The 27,362-nt window shown below is 40.9% G+C and overlaps 1 protein-coding gene across 8 annotated transcripts in view; it reads right to left on the bottom strand.

Annotated features, from left to right (window-relative positions):
* LOC110165553 (microtubule-associated protein 4) overlaps positions 1-27,130 on the bottom strand; it is a 171,525-nt gene extending 144,395 nt beyond the window's left edge. For 5 of the 8 annotated variants that reach the window (XM_055150708.1, XM_055150711.1, XM_055150712.1 and 2 more), the window contains exon 1: positions 27,047-27,130. The gene's annotated coding sequence lies outside the window, so the exon portion shown is untranslated. Of the gene's footprint in view, positions 1-13,785; positions 13,907-13,970; positions 14,051-14,818; positions 14,918-27,046 lie in introns of all 8 variants that reach the window. The other 3 variants (XM_055150706.1, XM_055150705.1, XM_055150707.1) reach the window with 3 other exon arrangements.
* Positions 27,131-27,362: the final 232 nt, after the last annotated feature.

Here is a 27,362-nt window from a genome sequence, read left to right on the forward strand (position 1 = left end):
CCTGAAGAAGTTACTTAAGAAGCTATTTCTGATTGCTAAATATAAAAGGTGTGTTGTGTAACTTTTCTGGTGGAGGGTCTGTCAAACGCTTTTTCCATGGAGATATTATTGCCTTTTCTGGAGTGTTCCACAATATGACATTAAACCTTTCTATCTCCATGGAGACCAAATCAGACCAAGTTACAGGTAGAGCTGGGTATCATTAAGAAGTTGCAGATACGATACATACCTCGATACAGTGTACTTTCGATTTGATACGATATATTTCAAATTGATTTGGTTCGATAGAAATTTTATGTCATGAATTTTATGGTCAAAATAATTAATAATAGCAATTAATGTTATATCACGATATTTATGAAAGTTAAACATGTTACGGATATGACTAATGATAATTTGAATATTATGAACATGGTCCACATTTAAACAACTCTTATAGTGTTGTATTTTGTTAGTGAAAGTGAAAACAATGATCTAGAAGAAAACATCATGAAGAGGTATGTTTTCTGCACGCTCTGGTGGTTTATGGCGGTTATCTTTGTTCATGATGATACGGATCAATAAAGAATAAAGACTAAATTATAGCTGTGATACTAAAAGTCTTTGTTAAATGACTTCTTGTGCAAACTGAATATGAAACACGCCCATTTTACTCATCAAAACAGTGAATACTGTAAAATACCAAATAATAGCCTGGGCGTTTATTTGTTTCAATCACTTAACAGACATTCCTTCCTTACAAAAATCTTGCTCAGAAAAACTGGGAAAATACGGTGCTAAAAGTTTTTAACTAGTATGACTATAATTTACAGTTTTTACGGCACACCTCGGAAGAAGCGTCGCCGTTATACAATGGCCCGGCGAATATTTTGCCTACCTTGTGGGCACGATTCCTGCCACCACGTCCCCTGCCTTTCCTCGCCCCTTTGCCACAACATTCCTCTTACGCCACAGCAGCTACGTGACACATAAACGAGTTTCCTTCCACTAAACAAGCAACAAAATTATAACGCTGCAACTAAATAATATTGTAAAATATACCAAAAAATACTCTTGGTGATATACTGATACAGCAGCCCACGATATTGATATTGTTTAATGTGATGATACAGTAAGATATCAGTGTTTCAACAGTTTTGCACATACCCAGTCACAAGTCAGATCTGTGGAGAGGCGACCCTGCTCAGTCAGAATGCCCGTTTCTCTAGGTACTTTTTTTTTAGCAGAATAACCTCCTGTAATGGAATAAATGTAAGGTAAAGCTGTTTAATGTCACACCGTGGAAAATAACAGGCACAGCAATGACATCTCCACAGAAACAAGCAGGTGACGGACCCCTAACCAAAAAGTTACACCTTTAATTGGTGTCTTTAAATTTGAAAAACTGACAAACACTAGATAATTTTTTTGCAGTTTGCAGTGGTAGTTCAAAGTTCAGCTCCACAATGGGTTTATATGCGCACTTTTCATAACTTTGAGAGACTAGAGAGACTCAAGTTTGGATGTCATGCAATTGGTACCAACAGCTAGCATGCTAACAGTGCACCGGTGTAACTTCGTGGTTTGCAGACGATAAAAACTTTTTATAACGCAGACAGCAGACAGACAGGAGCTGCTTCTATCTGTAATGGTAAAATGGTAAATGGTCCCTGAAAGCACTTAACATCAAGGAACCACTCACCCGTAGACCATGAACACACACAATGTTCACCAATGAGAACTGTGACCGCTCTACCGCCAATGATGTTCATGTCAGGAGTGGGAACTGAACCAGCGACCTACAAATCAGAGGTCAAACTCTCAACCAAAGCTACTGCCACTCCCTGTTTGTCTTACCAGTGTCTGACAACTTTCATTTTCTTTAATAACGATTGCATGTAATAACACTGGAAAAACATCACGTCTTATCATATTTTTAGTGCAAACTCTGAATTATTTTTACTCTTCTCTTGGACTTTTTGATTGACATTCTCCTTTGAAACAGACAGCAAATAAAAAACAACTCAAAACAGATGATCCATTGTTTCTCAGACACCTTCACACCGTACAACAGCCAGCGGAATGTAACAAAGTCAAAATACAGATGGGACAAGACCTCGTGAGATAAACATTTACGCAAGATCGTGCACACAAGAGAAAAATTATCTTATTGTCCATATGTTTACATTTGGGTTGGACTAAAAGGGTGACATGTTGGTGAGTTACATCTCTTATAGTTCCAAAAAACAGTACTAGGATAGAGACAAAACTGTGAAATCAAATAAATAAAAAAATTGCGAGGGAAAAATTGGAAACTGAACTGTGAAATGTATAGGAATTATGTTTAAACTCTTGTCTTGTGTTGTTCTTATGGACCCAATCTCATATCTTGTCTTGTCTTGTGGAAATTGTGTCTTGTCCCATCCCTAAAAGTACTGTACAGTTGGTATCCGTTTTCTATTCCATTACATTTTTGAGCAGGATTGAAAAAGTATATATATTTTTTTGTCTGAGAACTGCTGGAAATGCTGAAAAGGGTTTATTTTTAACACATTTGCAGTTTGAGCAAAGAAAAATATACAAATAAAGACAGCTGGGAAACAATTTAATTTAACTGATTCTCTGTGTGCGGATATCCAAAAATGGGCATTTAACAAAACCAAGAAAACTAAAAAACAGGACAACAGAGAATCAGAACCCAGGAGAAAGGGGGTAACTATTCCTTACATGGCTGGTGTTTCTGAAAAATATGAGATCCCGGTCTATGTCAAACCTACGAACACTCTAAGACAGAGACTGGTCCAACCCAAAGGACAAAACACAGAGCCACAAACAAAGCAATGTGGTCTACTCCATTCAGTACAGTGAAGACTCCAGTGAACACTGCACTGGAGAAACTAAACAGCTACTTCACAAGAGGATGTACCAACTAGGGATGGGCATGATTAATCGATTAATTGATAATTGATCATTAAGAATTTCATCGATTACGTTCATTTTAATCGACAAACCAAATGTAGGTTGCTGTGTGTAGTGTGACCAAACAGGGGTCAGTACATGTGTCTCTGCACTCAGAAGGAGCGAGACACAAACAGTCAGTCTGCAGCGTACCGAAGCACAAATGTGTATTTAACGATGACTTGTACAAGAAATTCCACGCTTTCCGTTGCATTCGGGACAAGTGTGAGTCCATGTGCACAGTGTACAAAGCAGCACATATGTTTCGGTGTCCAGTGGGAAAAGGTCTTGTCAGGTGAGAGTCGTGCAATGTTGATGACGAGTCCCCACCTCCCTCCCCCCGTACAGTGTCCTGGTTTTGACAAACACAAATCTGGTCACACTAACCTGTATTCACCTGAGTCATGTCTTTTAATCCGACAGAAGTTGACCGCATCAGCGACACAAGAGCTGTAGTTTAATCTTCACTTAGTTTATGCAAATTAGCGATGAGGTTTTAAGTTTTGTTTCTGTGAGAGTTGAACAAAACTGAATTAAACACATTATAATGTCAAACGGACTGATGTGGCTCTAGAGTGGTTACGGTTTATATGTCGTAAAGTTGAATTTATTTATGCAGATTAGTAGTGCAGATAGTAATAATAATGATGATCATTTTAATATAAAAACATTAATGATTAATCGATAATCGATCGTTAATTCTTCCGACGATCGATTAAGAAAATTTCATCGAATGCCCATCCCTAGTACCAACACAGATGAGAGAGCAGCAGTGGACCTCAGTCTGCTGTACATCTCCACTTAAAAGCCACGGGTCACTCATTTGAGGACAGTGAGGTACAGATTTTAGCCAGAGAAAAGAATTGGTTTGAGAGGAGAGTGAAAGAAGCCATTTTTGTTAAGAAAGAGAATCCTTCTTTAAACAGAAATGAACTCAGACACCATCTATCTCCTATTTACAACTCCATCCTCAAAACTAAATCAAAACAAACAACAGAAAACAGGTGTAGTCAGGTCAGGTCCAGAGGTGTGGAGGTTCCATTATGGCCATGAATTGTTCTGTTAAATAGACCCCACACCCTGTACAGGTCAATAGGCTGAACTAACCAACAGAAACTGTAAACAAGTGTGTGTGTTAGTTTCAGTGTAGTTTCAGTGTAGTTCGCTCCTCCCTGCAGACAGATATAAGGAAGTGTCCACCAGCATCTGACCAGAACTGAAGAATCAGCTTGGATGAGCTGAGAAACGTCTGAATTTTCTCCTCGCCATGATTCTGTTGAACAAAATTCAGCACAAAATCGGTACATTTGAAGCTTCCTTAGATTTGCGTGAAATACTTTTTACTCCTTAAGTACAGTTTTAAACTCAACTCAAGTTTTTTCATGTGATACTTTTACTTTTACTTGAGTATTTTTTGGATCTGGTATCTGTACTTTTACTTAAGTAGCACAATTAAGTACTTCTTCCTCCACTGCAATAGGCATGGGACAATAAAGACATTTGGTGTTAGGATTTTCATGATCAAATAATTGCAATTAACGATTATATCACGATATTTATCAAAGTAAAAAATGTTATAGATATGAAGAATGATCATTTGAATATTATGAACAGGTTCCATATGTAAACAACTCTTATAGTGTTGTATTTTGTTGAAAGCGAAAGTGAAAACAATGATGTAGAAGAAAACATGATGGAGAAGTATGTTTTCTGCACGCACTGATGGTTTATGTTGATTCTCTTTGTCCACGATGATATCAAATGTCCCACGAATGATTATAATCTACTCTTTTAATCACGATAAACCATATTTTTGTTTATAGTCCACTGCAAAAGCCAGATTGTTGTTGATAAGGACACTGCGGGAGAGACAACAGGCTGCAGCAGCATCGTGGGGTCAGTCCAGGACAGTGCTGACTACAGTTTGTCATTGTGCTCTCACCTCCTACACGTCCCAACAGAAAAAAAGCTCTAAATAAACAGACAACAGCGGCCGTAAAAGTAGAATCGTTACAAGAGTCATGCGTCACAGTGATAGTGTGTGACCGGGGAAAGCTGATAACAAGTCACATTAAAATTAGATGCAAAAAGAACTCTGGACTCTTGGGACTGTCCGGCCATCTACTCCACTACTCTACTCTTCCTCGCTACTATTTCCTCCTCTCACTTCCTCTGCTTCTCCCCTAATTTCTTCTCTCCACCTTATTTCTCCTCCTCCTCCTCTTCTCATCTCTCCTTCCCCCTTCTTCTCCTCTTCCTCTCCTTCCCATCTTCTTTCTCCTGTGGTCATCTTCTTTCTTCCTCTCCCCTCCTCATACCCTGCTCCTCTCTCCTACCCCTCTCTTCTTCTCTACCCCTCCTCCTCCACCTCTTCCTCTGCTCCTCTTCTCATCCTCTCTCTTCTCCTCTTCCTGTCCTTCCCCTCTTCTTCCTCCTCTGCTCTTCTTCTCTCTCCTCCTCCACTTCTTCCTTCTTTTCCCTCTTCTCGATTCTCCTCTTCTTGCCTTTCCTCTCTTCTCCTATTCCTCTCCTTCCCCTCTCCTTCCTCCTTTGGCTGTCTTCTGTCTTCCTCTCCTTCTCCTCCTCTGCTCCTCTCTTGCCCCTCTGCTTTTCTTCCTCTTCTTTGTTTCTCTATCCTCCTCTTCCTCTGCTCCTATGTCCTGCCCCTCTCTTCTCCCTCCTTTGCTCCTCTTCTCTCTCCTCCACTCTCCTACCCCTTTCTTGTCTTCCTCTCCTCACCTCCTCTCTCTTCTCTTCTCCTTCCTCCTCTGTTCCTCTTCTCTCTCCTCTTCCTCCTCCTCCTCTTCGTCTCTGCTGTGTCCGCGCTCCAGCTGCTGCGGTGCTGAAGGGATTACGACGAGCGGCCGGTGCTCTGTAAGTCAAAATCCTATTCTCCCCCTCTCCTCTTTCCCTCTTTCCATCCCCCGTCCATTCATTCAATCCTCCATTGTCACGCAACCTCCCTCTGCGTCGCCGTCACTCGCTCTCTCTCACATCAATACCTTTAATCATTCATTTCGTTTACTTAACACGTGATTTTAAGATTTGAACATCCACAATCTACCCACAGATGAACCAACGCTCCTACAGCTTTTCCACAGACAACAACAGACAACTGGACAGTCCAAAAGTTCTAAAGACCTCAGAGCAGCTGTCATGAATAATGCAGCTGTAATGAGAAGATGGACTAATGGATTCCTAAACATACCTGGACGCTTCATTACACATAAACAAAGAAAATACACAACAAACACTGGAAGACAAACCACAATCGTACCAAGTGGAGATGAAGAAGTATCAAAAGATTTGCTTATATCGCAAAAAGAGCTGGGTATCATTCAGAAGTTGTCAATACAATACATAACTCGATACGATAAATATCTCGATACAGTGAGCTTTCGATTCGATACGATTCAATACGATACATTTCAAATCGATTCAATACGGTTAAGTAAAAAATAAAGGCTACATTGTGACTGTCAAACTAAAAGTCTTTGTTAAACCACTTCTTGTTCAAAGTGAATATGAAACAAATATTTTAACTGTCAAAACTATGGAAGATAATTAGCTTCATCAGATTTTGAATTTTAAATGCAGCTGAATTTCTTACATTGAATTTTTTAACTCTGAAAAAACACGTTTGAATTATTTTTATTCTGAATTTTAGTTGCTGAAATTTTATGCGTACATTTTCAGATTGTTTAAAATTTTAAATAAAAATGTCACCTTTTAAATATTCAGCACAAATATACTGAAGCCCTCAAATTCAAGAGTGTAAAATTCGCAGTGAAAAAAATTTGCAGGAAAGATCCAAGATGCCGAGACCTAAGGAATCGAAAGGAAGCCAAAAGTGATCGATCTAAGTTAGTAACAAGGAGGAAATGGTGCCGTGAAGCGATCTGATTGGTCAAAATTTGACTCATCAAAACCTCAAACCCCACCCACAAATGAGAGCGGCCAATAGGAAACAGCCTCTGTCCTTCTCGTTCACACAGGATCGATTGCTTCTGCCTTTGCATCGTGAATCTTTGTTGTGAAATTTTACACAGCGTATTTTACAATCTGAATTTTGACTTTTAAATTTGAGGGCTTAAAAATATCTGTGCTAAATATTTAAAAGGTGATTTATTATTTATTTTTTTTATTGGAAACATATTGAAAAAGTATACTTAAAATTTCAGCAACTAAAATTCAGAATGAAAATAATTCAAACATGTTTGTTCAGATTTAAAAAATTCAAAGTGAGAAATTCAAAATCTGATGGAACAAATTATCTTCCATAATCAAAACAGTGAAAATGTCAAATGAATAATGCATAAATGAGTTTCCTTCCTCTAAACAAGCAACAAAACTGTAGCTGTAACAAAATTATTTAGTAAAATATACCAGAAACTACTCTTATATCAGTGTTTCAATATTTTTGCGCATCCCTAATCGTAATGTTTGCTTTAGAGTTTTTTCATGTTGAATAAAAAGGCTACGAAGAGAGCAGATCACACTATGACTTTATTTCATTGTTTTCATCTTTCAAACAAGGGTATAAAGTGATAATTCTGCACTTTTACTAGTAACAGTGTGAAAATCACCCCAATGTCACCAATACACCGATATGTCCCTACAACACTGTGCAGCCTGCTGGAGTCACCTGCATGATTCACTGGAAATAGAACGTTAAAATCAAACCAAGAGAAAAACATTTCGAGGGAAGCAAACAGGAAGAGGTCCTCCTCCACAACAAATAAGACAGATTTGTGGAGATGCAAGCCCGCTCACACTAATGACCCATGCTTTTTACTCTCTTTGAGCGCAAAAATGAAAATACAACAAAATGAAAATATATGTTTTTATATGAGTCTATTCATTGTCTAAAAAGGTACATATTTAAAATTTTGTGAGACATTTAAACCACAACCAAGACATTTACAGTCATGGTGAAGCATATTTTGGACTATTGAAATATCATAATGAGTATAGGGGGACTTTTTTGAGAACTGACAACTGTAATTGCTGTGTGATCAATTAAATAAATGGTACTTTTTATCAACATCTGTATTTATTAGGGATGGGACGAGACACAATTTTCAAGAGACGAGACACACCACGACATTGGGTCCACGAGAACGAGACAAGATGAGATTTTGACATAATTTGTAATAAATAACAATAACGTTGTGCAATCCATTTCACAATTTTGACTTCACAATTTGTATTTATTTAAAGTTGTACTTTATTGGTCTTTGCATACTGCGTTTTGGAATTGGAGCTTCTTAATTTGTACAAGCTCTTAACTCATTTTCTGTCCAAGCCAAAGGTGAACTATTTTTCTCATGTGTGCACGATGTTGTGGCTATTTTGTCTGGTGAGATCTTGTCCCAGTCCTAGTCTCGGTCTCATGAGCAGAGCCAGTGATCCTCAGTCTAAATGAGCTGTCTCTCAGGGTTAATGGAGGTGACCAGGTCAGTGTGCAGGTCTGACCTCTTTATTGACGAGCTGTGTGCTGTCAGCCTGTGCACACTAAATTACACACCACAGTGAACTCACACATGCACTCACGCACAGACACACACGGACACACACACACACACGGACACACAAGGACACACACACAAGGATACACACACACACAGAGCAGCAGCCTCTGGACACGTTTACAATGACCCGCCTCACACACAGCCGTACGTCCAATACTAATGATTCTGCATTTAGCACCCTTTACTTCTGACCACCCACTACTACGGCTGCCACTAATATACTACTTAAGTACTTAAACAGTCGACCAGTCAGCTATTATTTTTTTCAGTTCGTCAACAAGACAAACTATTATTTCTATTGTACATCTCCTTTAGATACATCATGAACCAAATAAACGTTGAAATGGGGAAGTGAGGGTGTCGACACAGAGAATAATCATAAATAGTGTCACAAATTCTGCAATATTTATTTATTTTTTTAAAATATTTTTTTCACTAATAACCAAATAATTTCAAATAGGGCTCAGATTCAGGGAAACAACTGCATTGCAATGGTGAAAAGATTTGCAATTTATGTTTGTGTTAACACGTTGCACTTCTTAGTTGGTTAAAACCTTAAGATATGTTAAAAACTGAGCTCAAAAAACAAAAAAATTCAAAAACTGCTCAGTGTGTGTGAGCCAGTCAGCCTCTAGATCTGTGAACCTGATCTACTCACTACTGTGACAGGAAGCTCATATTTTAAACGTGTCTACAAGAATTGATGAAAAGACTGAAATCTGAACTGACAAATGAACACAAGAATCACATTTCAGAATCACAGATCTAAACGACAGGGTTGGCAGTTTTTATGCAGAATAAGACTGGGGTTTTTGTTGTTTGTGGAGAAAATTAGGGGAGTAAAAATAAAAATTGCTCTTGTTGCGATATGCTAATTGTGGCCATTCAAATTGCTATTTCCAGTAGATTGTGATTTGTTTTGCAGCCCTAAACTTGACCAGGGGCGGTTCTGGCCCTGATGTGTCTCCACTCTGTTAATCAACTCACAAAAAGAGCAACCCGGAGAATTTAATAATCACTGATGCAATTCCACCCCCAAACTCTTGGCAGCAGCAGATCTATTGCATCAATACAACTTAATGGGAGAAGAAACAGACCTGTGGAGGGCTTTCTTTTTTTTTTACCATCTATGCTTGTATTTGCACCATACTGAATTAATCATTTGTGTGATTGGATGTACCATGTACTTGGCCCCTTAATGTAACATGTGGCCCCTTAGCCTGATTCATCAGCCGGTTTCACTTCGTGGAAAGCATGTGACCTCGCAGCATTAGGATTCGTTCGCTCGCTTTGGTAGGCGGGTACTTTTTTTATTCAACCAATCGCTCCCGTAGGAAGAAGGACAATAACGTCTTTCCCCTTGATAAATTTTACCAAACATTCTCTTTGTTCCAGCTTTAAATCCTCGATCTCGGGAATCGTTGGCAACACAGAATGTCTGTCTTCGTCTACATCCATCTCGACGCTTTATTTACTGTTGTGCTGTTCCACAAAAGGGACCCAGACAGGCGCAACGAGTTTGACGTCATGGCTTCACAGCTCTGTGCTGATTGGCCAGTGCGCGGTCTACAACTTCCAGGGTTCTTGCAAACCGTCTAGTGTATTCTGATTCTTGACCAAGTATTAAATGAGTGGAGAAAAATCTAGGCACATGAGACAAATAAGTAGAGATCTTTTTTTCCATCTGAATTTACCTTTGGCTTGGACAGAAAAAGAGTTAAGAGCTACTGAGCTATATATGATCAACTGTAGTTCCAAAAAGCAATACTACAATTATTGCTTACATAAAATAAATAAAAATAGAGAAGGCAAAATTGTGAACTGGACAGCACTACCTATTTATTACAAATTATGTACAAATCTGGTCTTGTCTACTCAATCTCGTGTTGTGTCTCGTCTCGTCCCACGCTTACAAATAAGATGAATGAACCGTCCCGAGTGAGTGCAGTGCAGACTATTAGACATGTAAATGTGTGTGCGTGCTGCGTGTGCGTGTGAGGACAGGCTCCACACAGGTCAATGGATATGAAAAGGTTTTCCAGCACAGAGCTCCAGAGCTGAGAGCACACGGGCGAGCGCCTCTCAAGTGCGGACATAAACACCACCTATCACTTTGGGAGGCTGGAACCTGATCTACTCACTGGTATGGTTGTTAAAAGTATCACAAACCAAAACTTGACACTCATATGGACAAGTATACTGACAGAAGAATATTTGACCTTTCCTGTTAGTGTTGGTGTCGAAACACAATTTTCACGAGATGAGGCACACCACGAGACTGGGTCCATAAGAACGGGAGACAAGACGAGATTTTGACATAATAAGTAATAAATAATAGTAATAATGTAGTGTAATCCGTTTCACAATAGGCTCTATTCAGGCTTACGTCACAAACCGGCAGACGTTTGGAAACGTGGATGATGACTTTCTTTTGACTCTGTTGCCAATAGTAACTGACAAAATCTGGGAAAACTGAGAAAATGGTGCGGTTTTCTTCATCTAGATGTCATGGTATCCTTTTGTTTTTCCTTTTATAAACTGCCTATCCATTTGTAATTTGTCTTATTAAAAAAAAAAAAGTGATTGTAGCATTCCGTTATGTTCGGCAGGTCAACAGTTCCAACCAGCTGTCTGTGAGTGACACTGAAGTTGCGATTAGAGTCCCATCCCTCATGGAAAACTTTAACAGGTTGTAAAGACGCTGCTGCTGCTGAATCCACGGTTTTATCACATGCCCAGTGTCGGGGACTACACCAGAAGTCGTCCTCTGCATGTTTCCAACGTCTTCTGGTAAGTGTGAATACAGCCTATTGTGGCTTCACTATTTTTATTCTATGTAATATTTTAGTACTTATTGTATACTGCTTTTTTGAACTACAGCTTCTTAAATCATACCAGCTCTTACCTTACCAACATTATTTATAAAGCACTTTAAAGAGCCCTTCTCATGCAAAATCAACTTTTCAGAGCTTTCTACCTTCTAAGAGTGATGTGTGGACCTTTTAGTTGTCGCCAAAGTGGTTTATAGATTGATTTGGTGTTTTTGTTTTTTTTTTTTACAAATTGCAGCGTATTTCTGCCACCCTCCCATGTGACAATGAACTAAAGCTGCTACAACGATGACGTGGCAGCTGCACCTATGACGCGTTTGAAGTAGCAGAAAGTGCTTCACACCTGCCCTCCTTTCCCTGCTCCACCGCCTCCACCCCACATCAGCTGACAATTCCCACATGAACACCTAAACAAAAGCGACAGTATAAGCTCATTGTTCTCCACTGAAGTGAACACGATATAATAAGTTTATCTACTAGTGTTTATTAGTACTTTACCAATCAGTAATGTTCAGCTGATGTGGACGCGGTGCTTGAGCTTCGTGCTCCTCAAAGTCCTCGTCCGATTCCGGGTCCAACACATGCGGCTGAACGCGCTGTATCTCCATGATCAATAAAAGTTTATTCCTACCACTATCAGGGTGCACGCCTGTCTCCCCCTCCCTCCCTGAGCTGGGCGGAGGAAGGGCGGCTCACTCGTCGCCTATGTCACGTTTGGAGGGCGGAGCCTGTGCTTTCTCAGGACGGGTGGGGGGAGGAGCAATAGTCAGTCTTTCATAGTTCCTGGTCTGTGACTGTCTCCAAGAAATCAGTAAGATTTCATAACTATTGTGTAATGGATGTTCCAAAACCCAAATTGTGCTTGTTTATGTGCAGAAGATACAATGTGAAGAGTTATTTTGCATGAGATGGGCCCTTTAAAAACTTTACAGCTGGCCAAAGTGCTGTACACAAATACGACGACAAGGAAAATCACAGTACAACACAAACACAACACAAACACAATACAACTACTAAAAAATATAGAAAACAATAAATTACTCAACAACAAGAAATGTATATCTCACTTGTTAAAAGTCAGTGAAAAAGTGTGTTTGTAGGAGTGATTTAAAAACAGGTACAGACTCCACCTGTCTAATCTCTAATGGCAACACACGCTCTCCATGAAGCTCAAGTTTAGAGTTTGGAGCTGGAGCTGATCTACTGACCTGTGAGTGCGAGAGGGGGCGTAAGGGTGGATCAGGTCAGTGAGGTAGGAGGGCGCGAGGCTGGGCAAATATTTAAAAGTAAATAAAAGTAGTTTAAAATCGACTCTAAAAGACACTGGGAGCCAATGGAGAGAGGCAAAAATAGGTGAGATGCTCTTATGTTTCCGGTTTCCAGTTAAAAGAAGAAAAGCTCTTAACTCTTTCTGTCCAAGCCAAAGGTAAATTCAGGAGGGAAAAAATCTCATGAGATGATTTTTCTCATGTGTGCACGAACTTGTGGCAATTTTGTCTCGCGAGATCTGGCACCAGCATGAAATCTTGTCCTAGTCTTGTCCTAACATCCCTAGGTATCTCAACCACATGATAACGTTTAAGAATGTACTATAAGGGATTGTGTACTATGCTGTGTGCAAAATTCTATTGTCTAAAGCAGGAGTGGGCAATTTTTATTTATTTTTTTCATGGGGCCACAAAAGAAACAGAAAATATTGTGAAGGCCAAAATGCTTAACTCAATTCTGCATAATATTAACTGTATTTCTTTATAAAAAGCAGTAAATATCAGTTTTAAAGAGCTGCTCAGACTGGGAAGAGTTTATGTTATGACTAAACAATGAAAAAGTGAGGCTGCCCAACAAAAAAAGTCATTAAAATAAAAAAAACACCTCTAAATAGAGGTTATAAAAGCAAATAGCGTAATAAAAGTAATACAGCTTTAGTCCATGGATGCGGTAAAACGATAAAATATGTTTATTTTGTAATTCCAAATGAGCTTAAACGGGCCGGTCAGAGTCAAACAAATGTGCCTCAGGAGTTTTACAAAGCCCAGGTCCGGTCTAAAGCCTTTTATTTAGTAGCACAATAGAATCTGAAGTTGTGGTATTATAACAACACAGGAGCCCAGACTCTAATGGGTAATTGCCAAAAATTAAACCCTCCTCTTAACTTGTCACTTCAAGAACTTTATCCTTGTTTATCCTTGTTTATCCTTCTTTATGCGGCGATCATAAAAGTCCACACCCAGAAGGTCAGACACACTGCAGCTCTAACAATTAGAGAGCTAATCAATAAATCTGTTTCTCTAATTTGTCAAAATAAACTCAAACATCATAAACCATTCTTCTTGTGTAGTTTAGACTGATTAAGTGTTAATGATCTTAATTGTCATTGAGTTGACATGAGTCAGACTGCATTCCACACGCAGGAGGAGCCGTCTGGATGAACACTCCTCACTTCCTCTTACAGTCTGCTTAAACGCTTCCCCTTTCCTCTGACTGACCTCTCCACAGCCGCGTCTCGCTTCTCTATCCTCGCTTCCTTCTCCTCGATTCCTTCTCCTCGATCCTCCGTTTTTCAGCTGTCGATCAAATCTGTCGTGTTAAGTGGTGTCCCAGAAAAAACTGCAGAAGGAAGAAGGAAACATGAGGTCTGTCCCATTCATCCTCAGTTTGTGTCTCCTCCTACCTCTCTCTCCTCTTCTCTCTCCTCTGCTCCTCTTTCCTCTACCTCTCTCTCCTCTCCTGTTCTCTGCTCCTCGGTTCTCTCTCCAAGGAAAGAAAAAAGGAGACATGACGCCACTGACTCCCCTCTCTCCCTCCTGTTACTCCTTCATTCATCCCTCCCTCCCTCTCTCCTCTGTTGCTTCTTCATCCCTCCTTCCCTCCTGTTGCTCCTTCATTCATCCCTCCCTCCATTCTCTGTTGTTCCTTCATGCATTCCTCCCTTCCTTCTCTGTTGCTCCTTCATTCATTCACCCCTCCCTCTCTCCTCTGTTGCTCCTTCATTCATCCCTCTCTCCTCAGTTGCTCCTTCATTCCTCCCTCCATCCATACTGTTGCTCCTTCATCCCTCCTTCCCTCCTGTTGCTCCTTCTTTCATCCCTCTCTCCCTCCCTTCTGTTGCTACTTCATCCTTCCCTCCCTCCTGTTGCTCCTTCATTCATCCCTCCCTCCCTCCTCTTTCCTGTTGCTCCTTCATCCCTCCTTTTGCTCCTTCAATCATCCCTCCCTCATTCATCCCTCCCTCCTCTGCCCCCGACCCCCCTCTCTCCTCCCTCTGTCCTCTACCAGCGACTCCCCCCTCTTCCTCCATCCCTCCCTTTGACTCCCCACCTCTGTCCCCTAACTTCCTTCCTTATCGCCTCCCCCTTCCTTTTCCCTCCTTCCCCTCTCCTTGACTCACCTCTTTCCTCATTCCCTCCCTCTCCTTCTCCTTCCACCTCCTCCCTCCCATTTTACTCCCTTCCCTCACTTGACCCTGACTCTCCTCTTCCCCTCCCTTTCCTCTTCCTCCCTCACTTCCCCCTCACTCACCTCTCCCTTCCTGTATTGCTCCCTCCTTCCTCTCCAGTCCTCTGTTGATGAACGTCACCGACTTCCCATGAGTCGGTCACAGCGCGGCACAATCCTTCTCTACGAACGCACACAAGAGTTCACTTTCAAACACATTTTCTCCTCACAAAGACAACTAAAAAAAAAAAAAACAGTAGTAGTAGTAATGAAAATGAAGCGGTGATCAGGTGGAGGTTGGTGCTCGGGGAAAACGGAATCGTCTACAGTAGATCAGGTTTGAAACGGCAGCTCCAAACACACATGGTTTATTAAATTCTTCGCATGCGTCGTCCAGAGCCGGGGAGTGGACAGGAAAAAATGATTTGAATCTTTAGGCTCGAAGGCAACTGGCAAAACAACAGTGGAGCGGAGTATTGTGGGTAATATTAAAGCATTACTCAGCTACTTTTTGTTTACCCTTATATAAACGGCCGGAGTGGTGTGAGGGGGAGTTGTGGAACTAAACTCTAGATCAACTTCTGCTACTAAACTCCAAACTGAGCCTCCGATGGCAAGTACTATGTGACATCACACAGGACTGGCCTTGGTGTTTCTGAACTCTCAAGTTTTGCATGTGGAGCGCCAAAAATGTTCGCTGCAAACTCTGGATGATTTCTTAGGCAGTCAAAGGTTTCCTTTTTGGTCCTTCCTGTGGATCAATCCTGCCCATCGCCTTCGTCTTTCACTATTTTTCAATTCCGTTGGGAAAGGAAACAGTTTGAAAGGAGGTTTGCAGTCACACACATCTGATTCACTTTTACATTTATGGAGTTCGCAAACAAATTTCTCCAACCGTTTTCCACTGTTAGGATCCAACAACCACACAATTACGATGTCCGAATCCCAAAACTAAAATATGACAATATCAGAACCAGAAACAAAAGTGATATGGTTCAAAAAGACTTGAGAAGACCGGCCTTGACAACAGACGCATCGCACTGGGAAAACAAACATGGCGGTTTGATGCTCACTTTTTCGGAAAATCCTTCCCGATATGCCCTGCGCAATAACCGGAAGTCTGTCACACTGTTCCTTACACCTCCAGACCTTCTCCTCTCACTCGGAGATCCAACCTCCGACTCAGAATAATGGAAAAACAGGCAAATTGGATCGGGATTTGAAATGAGAAGCTGATGCAGAAGCGTGACCGTGACAGATGTCTGTTTGGGACTGGAGGACAGCGTGATGACAAACACAGAGGGATTTTGTTTTATATCCCTGATGGTTTTAATTCACAAATGAAACACATTTAAACCAAACTTCAGCTGTATTTAATAAAGCGCTCAGTAGGGCTGTCACGGTAACCTCAAAATAGAGAAGACGCTGGGAAAACGGATCAATCACACCGCACAAGGGTTCAAGTGACCGTCATGACCACATTTCACATTTTAATGAGTCTCCACGCTGTGAAGACACTGAGAATATGTATCGGAGGACAGTGGTGAGAGAGGAAACACCATGTCAGAGGATGTTTACCGTGGATCTATGAGCTTTGTGCGTTAAAACTGACGCTGTGAAATGTGGCTCAGCTTTCAATAACCTGTGCTCTGCCCACAAGGTCGAAAAGTGTCCACAAGAGCTCTGTCCCACATGAGTTTAGTATACGACAGCATTATAACAGAACATAGCACATATCCTCGTAACCTGTCTGTAAAACTACCATATTTTCTGCACTATAGGGCGCACTTAAAAGCCTTTAATTTCATCCAAAAACGACTGCATGCCTTATAATCCAGAGAGCTTTATATATGAATTTAGACTGGTGTCTTAGTACGACTTTAGTAAACTACAAAGCCGCTCCACTTGCAGCATTACTGCTCCCGTAGTCAGGAGCATCAGGAGTAATACATACTGTGATTCCTTTTAATATCAAAATGCACCTGTCAAGAGACATGCTCACAACGCCCACTTTAAACTCAAGGCTGTTATAAAGTGAAAGTGCGAGACAGGGAGAGAGTGCCGATCGTGGACGCCTGGGCTAAGGATCAGTATCAACTGTGGTCCGAGCTTTTACCAAGACCCGAACCATCACTGAACTGCCAGGGAACAGTAACCACACTGACTCGGATAATGACGAGAAGGATGTTGGCGTGATGGATGCCGGAATCATCCAATTGTTTGAACTATTATGACTTATTGTGAATACATGAACAATTTATCACTCTCAGACAGTATTTTTTTACACGTTACAATTTAACAAAGTTGAGTTATTGTGAACGCGTTAAATAAAGTTTGACTGACTAACTGTTGTGTTTCGTTTAATGCGCAAAATACGGTACTTGTAGTCTGCAGAAGTGTCACTCAAGCCTGGCTCCTGTTTTATTTTGTTTATTTCAAGTACGACTCCACTTTATTATGGGTCTCTGTGGGGGGTGAGGCGTGTAAAGTTACCGCAGGGAAATTCAATTTAACCGCGACAGGCTTAGTTCTCAGCAAGACAACTTTGCAGAAACTTCCTAAATAATTTATAGTTTTACAATTTGCCGACAAGAAACAACAAATCCCATTACATAAGTCTGTGTCACAACAACTGAGTGTTTTTGCACATCAGCAGAAAGAATCAAGTTATGCAAATGTGTGTTACTGTGGCGCTCGGTTTGATGATTACGTAGCTTCACAGAGTTTCTCAGATCACATGAATGCAGCATCGCTCTCCACTTTAGTCCAGAGGTACTAGGGCTGAGCGATCTATCGTTTTGGAGCAAAAATCGCCATCTCAGACAACACAATTTTGGCAACGTCAGAGCTGCTTTTTTTTGCAATTAAGTATAATTCTGCGTCAACTCAACCCACACTGCCATCGTCACCTTTGTCGCCATCGTTTTTGCTTTATGAGTCTGTGTCGAGGTCTGTGTGCCGCTAAGTAATTCACCACCACAACACTAGGAGGATAGGATTTAAACATTGCATCCATGTAAAGTTTAACATGAACCATCTCCAACGCGACAGAAGCACAGAACAGACTCACCATCAGTAACACATCCTCTGTCACAGAAAGAACACTCATATTCCACTGAGTCCAACAGAAGCTGAACCGCATCAGCGCACAAGGAAAGAGCTTTTTTCAGTTTTGTTTCTGTAAAACGTAAACAAATGTGCACAAATGGTCCAGCATCAAATCGTCGGTGCAGGTCTCTGGTATGATGCAAGTTTCTGTGATATTCATGCAAATGTTCATGTGTATTAAAACTAGATTTGAAAAAAATCATGGATATAAAAGAATGAGAACTTCGCACATCAGTTACTTGAGACAGGTGTGTTGGAGGAGAGGGAGCAGCCCTAGTACATAGAGAAAAATTCCGCACATATATTAGATTTCGGCAGGTTTGTCCTAATAAATCTCACAATTAGCAAGTAAGATGGGGTGCGAGATTTTTCTCTATTAAAAAAAAATCACAGATGAAGTTAGGGTTGTCCCGCTGATCACGTGACTGTGGACTCGATCTGGACCCGGAAGTAATGTGCCAATCAGGTATCGGATAAATAATATATGTATATAACACACAGCGCACACAGGACACAATAGTTGTTGTTTTTTTGCTTTTTTTCCTGACGCGCGGGATTTGCGCAGGGACGTCCAGTCAGCGTGACAGTCTATCCCAGTGCCTGTTGTACTTAAGGTGCACTTACACTGGGACTTTTGGGCCGTGTCGTGCTCGGGTGCTGTTACCTGTGGTTCTGTGGCCCGTGTTCACACCTGCACGTCCGATGGCGTCATCGCACGGTGCTTTTTGTTTGCATGTTGCACAACAGAGTTGGCTCTTTTGGTGGGGAGGGTGGGAAAAAAATGGCATGAAGTGTCTATTGAGCGGTAGGAGCAATGTTGCGGTGCGATCCGCTGTGGGTGCAGGGGAGAGAGGCTGGGGGCTTCTGTCATCTCATTTGTATTTGGTAAGATTTTGTATTATTTGGATCATAGATGAGTCTAAATGTTTTAAATATAATGCACATGCAAACATATAATATCAAATATACAAAGTGTAGATTGTGCAGAGTCGAGTCTCAGGTCTGATCTGGTTCTGGTCTGGTTCCTGTTTTGTTCAGTTCATTAAGTTTACAAAGTTACACATTCCAAGACCAAACTGTGAAAAGTCAAGATTTTCAACAATGATGCATGGTTAGAAAAGTTAATACAATTAGTACTGGACATTTTTCACACTAAGTTCAGCCCAAATACTACACATGAAATCAACACAATCTGATCCCGCACACATCCTGGATCTTATCTTTACTCTTAGTTCATTTCATAATGTTTTACAGAAGTATCGGATCGAGACTTGGTATCGGCAGATACTCAAAATCAAATGACTCAGAGGCAAAAAAAAGTGATCGGGACATCCCTAGATGAAATCGAAATAGCAATATCTGCCAGAAAAATCACTATTTATTTTTTTCTCTAAATCGTTCAGCCCTAAAAGGTACTGGTTCAGTTTAACAGCTCTTTAGCAGCTCTTTGAAATGTGGTTGCAGGGGGAGTTTAAGTGTTTAGTCCTACTTTAGGGTACTGAAAAACACGGTACAGTAAATGGGTATCCTTTGATAACAAGTTTTGGTTCAACTCACTAGACAGTTAGGCAAGGAGGAAATCTCTGTTTTCTTTGTGTATTAACACCATTAATACTTTAATACCGTCATACTTTCTTTATGTTACACTGTTGAATCCAACAATAGTGCAGCGAAAGAGTAATGTGCTAACACACAATAGAATCAGGACTGTTCGGAGCCTCGATGTGAAGTGCAGTCAGGCCCATCCCCGTGTCTGTCACATTATTTCCTCGTGGTATTATCTTAAACAACAGAACAATATGGATGTGGTTTAAGTGGATTTGCCAACAACAACAATCAAATATATTCAGGCTTGTGTCGGAGAATGTGTTTTACAGTTGTTCCTGGCACACTCTGGCACACGCTCGGGCACACACTGGCACAGAGCTGGTAAAGTGAAGCTAATAATGGAACGAGACTTTTTCTATTTAAATGGCCCGGAGGAAAACAGATGTTGGCGTCTTTTTGCTGGTTTGAAGCGGAAAGTATTGGAATGACCGCGCTCCTGCTGCCTCTCCGGTTCTCCGCGGCTGACCCTGAGCAGTGGGGCATCCTGGCCGGCCTCCATAATGACTTGTCCCTCCTCTGGCTCCTCTGGGCTGTAATCTGCTGCAGGATTGGGCTGGAGGTGGTAATCAGGACAGAAGGGGAGGGAGACATCCACAATGACGGGCTGAGGTCTCTAAATCGTGCGGTGTGCAAAGGACTCCCGCACAGACTAAACTATTACGACTCCCAGCTTAAGCGGCACACATTTTCAAGGTTAGAGTCATACGTTCTATTAAAGAAGAAGGCGCTAGAAAATGCAGAGGGACTTAAAACGGTCAAAGTGTCTCTCAAATGCAGAAGACATCCCCTCTGAAATTTCCTGTGTCATTCACAGCTAATCCATATCTTATTTTACTCCTGCACTGTCACTCAAAATATTTAGAGGACATAAACTGACCATGTGTATCTCTGACTGGTTTATCCGCCTGTCACGCCCATTGGAGATCGGGGAGGCAGAATACAGAGAAATAATGGACAATATTTCTGTTGCAGTGTTGTCATGGGCCTATATCGATACAGATTATTACTAGGGATGCATCGATATTTGAATAGTTTGATACTGGTCTCACAATTCTATACACATGTTTGTTCAATACACGAGTCGATACACATGCGTCCCTCCGTGCCTCTGTGTTGTCATTTATTTTGGTCTTAAAAGAAAACAGTTATCGCAGCGTCCTCCTCAGATGCACCAAGAAAACAGCTCCAAAGGGACTAACACTAACTCACTTTTTATTTTACGTTGATAGACCCAGGAATGATATTAACGTAGAAATACTTTAGAATCACTTTTGGCGTCACATGGGCTTTAATCAAATGTGCTCGAATACGCACCCACGACATGACTTTTTTTTTTTCTTGTCTCGTAAGTTTTACTCAGAAATTGGTCTGTTTTTATGTAATATAACAGACTTTTTGTGTCCAGACACAGGATGGGAGAACGCAGTGTGTCTGTAAGAGCACAGACTGTACGAGGCAGAGTGGGAGGAGTTACGTACTGACTCTGCTGCTGGGGCAGACCTGTGGACACAAGCGTGTGAATGCAGTGAGACTCAGGAGGAAAATAAACCATCAAATCATCATCAAAGAAGGAACAGTCTGATAGCGTCACTCCCCTACAGTCTGTATGAAGAGTCAACTGGTTCAATATAAAACAGCCTGAGAAACTCTGTTCTTGTTTTCACTGAATAAACATTCTGAGCTGTGAATCACTGAACCAAATGAACTAAACATTTCACATATAAACTCCAGCTGTACAGTAGATCTACTATGATGTAATGTATAGACTGTATTTTCTTGGTATTAGACGTGCTCTCGGGTGTCTCATCATGATTTCAGTAAACTACAAAGCCAAACCACCCGCAGCGCACACAAACACACACGGAGCAGACAGCGACCGTGCAGCGAAAAACACCCACAGACGAGGAACGGAACAGAGGAACGAACCAAAAAAGCGAGTGCAATGTGCCACTTCTAGACACAACTGAACAACTGAGTCACAGCGAACACGCCGACAATCCGTTGGTCCCAGACAGCACCCTCCCTACACGCCAAAACTGAACAAAGCCCAGAGTCACCATGAACGCCACAAACAAACAAAACCACTCACCCATCACACTGTTGGGTTTCCTTTAAAGTCCAGTGTGGTTTATTTGTGAAAAAGTTCAAAGATAGACCATTTAATGACAGTGCGCCTTATAATCCAGAGCACCTAATAGTGCAGAAAATACGGTAATGTTCCATTAATATCATACTGTTATTATATTTTACTCATTTGCAGAAAAAATTACATGAGATTTTTTTGGTGTATCTTCAAAAGTATTGAATCGATATTGTGACTCATTTATCGGGATACGTATGGAATCATTGGAAAACCATATTTTTGCATCCCTAATTATTACACTTATATAGGTGTTGGTCAATTATCCAATACCAATGGGTCTGGCCAAGTGGTATCGGAGGGAAACGGCCAGATTTTTGACATTCAAATGTCTCTTATTCAGAAACTAGAGGGACTATTGAAATAAGTAAAGTATCAGAATGTAGGAAAGAGTTACACTCCAACAGGGTCAAGTTAAACCTGTGATATTCTTTCAAGTTGTTGACCAAAAATTTAAAAACTCATGTCGGTAACGGAGGGAATGAAATATGCAGCACTTTTTGGGCAATAAGTCCAAACAGTGATAACTCTTGGTTCTCACTTCCATATCCTTAACAAACTGGTTTGAATATTTGCTTCATATAGTTTTCTACCATATGGTACAAGATTAGGTTGAAAAACCTCTTACTTTTTGACTCATGAGATTTTTTATTAAGAAAGGTCATGGTAACGGAGGGAAAAGTAACGGAGGAAAATTGTACAAACAAGTAGAAGGTGCAGGATTTTACATCATTTGTCACTTTTTTCTTCTGAATACTTTAATATTACTTCAAAATGAAAGGAAACTATTTCTATAAAATATGTCAGTCCTTCCAAGCAAATTTTTATCATATTAAATAATTTTTTTTTTAAAAATCCTGTCCCTTCATCAACAGTTCAAAGATGGAATAACACAAGATATGATGAAATACATCCATTTATTGACATGATTTGCAGGTCTTTGAAATTTGTTAAATAGTTTTTGTTCCATGTTTCATACATGGTCTGTTTAAAACGTATGGAACTTTAGAACCAAAAATAGTACGGAAAAAAGGTCAACAGTTTCATAAACTAGAGTACATATAGTATCTGTTGAATCCATTTTTATATCAGATGCATTAACTTGAATTTTTGGCCTTGCTGTTTACTTCTGCTTGACCGGGCCCATAGGTATCAGTCAATTATCCAAAATTATCCAAAAAATATTTAACGCTGATTTTTTTTTTTTTTTGTGCACTGCCCCATTGTCCATCATTCCCACATTGTCCCAGTGCATCAGATTTGCATCAGATATCGTATAGGCTCAAAAAATCCATCACATCAGCCCATCCCTAGTAAACTCTAAGTTTATATCCTCATCTATAACCACAAAGGTAAAATACATTCAGATGTGCATTACTGTACACTGACTCTGCTCTGGTGCACAGTATAGCAGAAGCATGGTGTGTGTGTGGTCTAAAACACTCACACAAATCTCTCCAATTCGTTTACCTCGAGAACTCTTGAATGACAAAAAAAAAGACCGCAAACACCTACATTATTAGACAAAACAATGTTCTGTATGACAGCCATTTCCTGATGACAAGACACATTCAGATACAGAGGAGGAAGTGAAAGGAAAAGTCCGGAAAAGAGCAGTGAATTAAGCACGGCGTGCTCAGAGGGGTCGATGGTGACGACTTCCCGCACGGCAGCGTGAAAAATGAAAGGAAACCGCCCATTAAACTCTATTGATCGAAATCAGAGACAGGTTTGTGCTGCAAGTACAACATGTCCCACTCCCACCCCATCTACTGAAAAGCACTCCTGCAGACCGAGACTCCTCACTCCAACTGCACTGAGCTAAAAGGAACAGACAGCAGAAAGATTTCTATGAACAAATCATACACTGCAAAAAAGCTTGACCAAAATGAAAGATATAAACCCGTAAATCTATCAGAAAATGACTTAAAACTAGTGAAATGATCAGTCCATGCAGCAAGATCACTAACTTGACAAGTTCTTACCTCTAGACTAGAATGAAGCAGTCTCTGGTGATTGTTCATGGGCTGGAAATAAGTTTACTGAGCTAAGCTTGAGAGAAATACTCGAGTATCAAGCAAATCTGTATCACTGAATCTAAAAACAAGTCAAGTGTTGCAGGGGAAAACTTTGGTAAATGGGTTGTAGCTTCTTTTTAAACATTTATCGCCTAAATTTAAGATTTTCTCACAAGTTGAGTCATGGAAGAAATATATGTGACAATTCTTAAGATTATACAATTTCCGAACTAGAACTGGAACAAAATTTGATATAAACACGTAAATCTATCAGAAAATGACTTAAAAGTAATGAAATGATGTGTCCATGCAGCAAGATCATTTTACTTGACAAGTTCTCTTAAAATAAACGACCTCTAGACTAGAATTAAACAGTCCCAGAATTAAATGTAAGTAGATAATAAATCTGAAAACAAGACAAATAACCTGATATAAGTTTTAAAATCTTCTGAACAGTGGCCAGTTGAATGTAACAGCAAGAAGAAGGTTCCCTCATCAACACATAGAACAGGACACTGGTGACAAAACAAGTATTAAATAAATGATGCAGAACAACAACATCGGCCATGGCGCATTTTAGCTCAAACAAAGTAAAGCTCCTGCAACAAAAAACAAGTTCATCATCTAAAGGTGGAGGTTTTCTGGTTGAACTCTTGTGTCATAGTACAGAATTAAAGCGGACCTATTGTGCGAAATAAGACTTTAGAACTTTTAAGCATGTGATAGTTCCCTTCTCAATGACCCTCTTTAAGTTCTATTTGGAGTGATTCGTGCATGTTTGAGTCATCTCCTTTCTCTTCTATTCAAGACGTCACTGCTCTGATCTGCCCATTTTCACCACCGGTACACACCCACCAATTTCATTTCCATTCAACAGTGCCACATAGTCAGTTTTGTAATTAAAAAATATAAATAAACAATGTAGCTTGAAGTGCAGCTATCCATCGGGGGTGCTGACAAGTTTACAGCTCTTTGTTGTGATGACGTTTACAGTATACATACGTTTGTGCAGATTTGTTTCTTTTATTGAGTCATTTTTAATACAACAATATGATAACATAATGATTCAAGAGCGTCATAGATTGTAACTACAGTGCAGACTCAAGCAGGGCAGGTTGTGAGTTAAATCTGGAGAAAAGCCACCCCCTCACAGAAAAAAATACATCAATAAATCAATCAATCAATAAAAGGGTTGGGCAATTCTTTTTTTTTCCCATGGGGCCACATGAGAAACAGAAAATATTGTGGAGGGTCAGGTCAAAATGCTGAACTCAATAATGCATAAAATGAACTGTATTTCTTTATAAAAATCAGTAAAGAGCATTGTTTTGATGAGCTGGTCAGATTGGGAAGAGTTTATGTTATGACTAAGCAATGAAAAAGTGAAAATAAAAGCAATGCAGCATTAGTCCACACATGAGGTCAAATGATAAAATCTGTTTATTTTGTAATTCTAAATGATCCCAAACGGGCCGGTCCGAGTCAACAAAAGGGCTGTATGTGGCTCTGGAGGTGGACGATGCTCAGTAGGGCTCTGTATCATGAAGAGGTTGCTGATGCGATACAATCCTCAATACACAGGCCACGATACGATACATATTTGGATACAGTGAGTTTTCGATTTGATTTGATATATTTCAGATCAATTCAATAGGCGAGTTTCAGCTGACGTCATTGTTATTAAAAGCCCGTGTTGCATGCTGGGAAATATTTTGGTCGGAGGCAAGAAACAGGATAACGGTCAAACACAGTGCGTAACCTCGCGTATTTCTCCCCGATAATGGTAAATTCCTGCTGCATTATCAGATGCACAAATAGAAGCACAGAAGAAGGAAAATGTCTTTTTCGTATTCCGAGTGAAAAGAACCGCTCACGGTGAATTAAACGACTTTCAAACATTCGCAGAGCAAACGTAGAAGATCCTAACAAACCGTGGACTCCAACAAGTTCAACAACACATCGAGACTCTTGGAGGTTTTCATCTTTTCTGCTGTGAATGGCCCAGGAGTTTCCACCAAGTCATTGTGGATATCGCCAAAGTGAATATTTGTCCAGGTAGTTGGTGATTCTGACCAGAAATTTGGTTTGGTCCAGACTCTGTCGGGGTTGAAAAGAGTGATTTGGCTCCATCGATGTTTATGACCAATTTCTGGTCAAATGGTCTTGGGTCCTCTGCTGTTAGAGTGGATAAATAACCGGGATCAATACCCTTTACGTGCTTTCTCGCTCTTTCCGTCATGTCGAATTAGTGTTTCTTGCCACTGACCAAAATAATTCCCAGCATGCAATGCGCTTTTTGTCAACAATGAAACTATACAGTTCAATAAAAACTCCTGGCTAAATCATGGCTGTGATACTAAAAGTCTTTGTTAAACCACTTCTTGTGCAAAGTTCAAACATTTTAATAATTGAAACAGTGAAAATGTCAAATGTGTCTCATAAACAAGCAACAAAACAGTAGCACACATTTAGTAAAATACACAAAAAATACTCTTGGCAATACATCGATACATCAGCCCACGATATCAATACTGTATCATCACATTAAACGATACAATATATAGATATTTCAATATTTTTGCACACCCCAAAATGCTCAGGTCTGTCTTAAATATATTTCCAGCCATAATTAGTTCCATTTAATCAATTCAATTCCATACTGCAGAACAAATGTTACAATGGCGACTATAACTATAATCAAAACTATCTGAAAACTGGGAACTGTTTGTTCTAGTTTCTGTACAGACTGAGACATTTCATGCACAATTAGTTTTCAGTGTGTACATGACCAGTGTGTGCATGACAGTGTGTGAAATCTCTTTGACTGTGTGAAACTGTAGACTGTTAGCAAAGTTGGAACAGAAGAATGACATAGGAAGTGTAGCAGACTTCTTGATTGAACTACAACCAAATAGCAGGCCTACACATTTGAATTCAACAGATTTCCATTGTCTTCTCACTCTGCAAACTCAACAGCACCATTGTCCTGCGCTACAACTTTCTCTGCTCGTATGACACTGCAACTTGTCCACGCTGCGCACGCCGCCGCCTCAAGCGCCTCAGTCCGGAGCTCTGACCACCGACCAGCCGCCCACCCTGCGCCTCCTCCTCCATTCATAAACATACGTGGAGTCCCCAAAAGTGAAAGCAAGCCCGCCACCGTCCGCGCAAACGCCTCGGAGTGCCCCAAATACCCACAAAGCGGCACGTAAAGCGGCACGTACAGCACGCCATCCCCTCGCGTTCTCCCGTGTCGCCGTCGTGATGCGTGCTGGCCGCGAGCTCACTCATCCAAAAATCACCGTCATTCCACTGCGAACACGCACTTCACCCGCTCCGGAACCGCTCCACGACCGCTCCACGCGCCCACCGAAGCCCTCCCGCGCGTCCCGACCCCGCAGCAAACACGCCATAACTCCGCTTTTATACCGCACTCACCGTTTGTTGTCCGCTTTTTGACACTTTCTCGGGAGTCTCCCACCGTCGCTGTCACTGCTACGAACCGCCCACCCGACACTGCTCGCCTCCGTCAACGCTGCCCCCGGTCCCGCCCCCCGAGAGCGCAGCGAGCCAATCATGAGTCAATAAAAAAGACGAGCGGGTGCTTTAGCCAATAGAAATAGAGGCACGTGTAGAAAGACAGGAGGACTAGCCAATCAGGAGGGCTGAATCTCCCCAGGGACTCACGGCGTCACTGCTTGCCCTTTTGACAGACACGGCGGACGTTCAATGGAGGCGTTTGACTCCTTTTACG

Source organism: Boleophthalmus pectinirostris, unplaced genomic scaffold, assembly GCF_026225935.1.
Source record: "Boleophthalmus pectinirostris isolate CB_2022bp ecotype Guang Dong unplaced genomic scaffold, ASM2622593v1 HiC_scaffold_15, whole genome shotgun sequence".
NCBI lineage: Eukaryota > Metazoa > Chordata > Actinopteri > Gobiiformes > Gobiidae > Boleophthalmus > Boleophthalmus pectinirostris.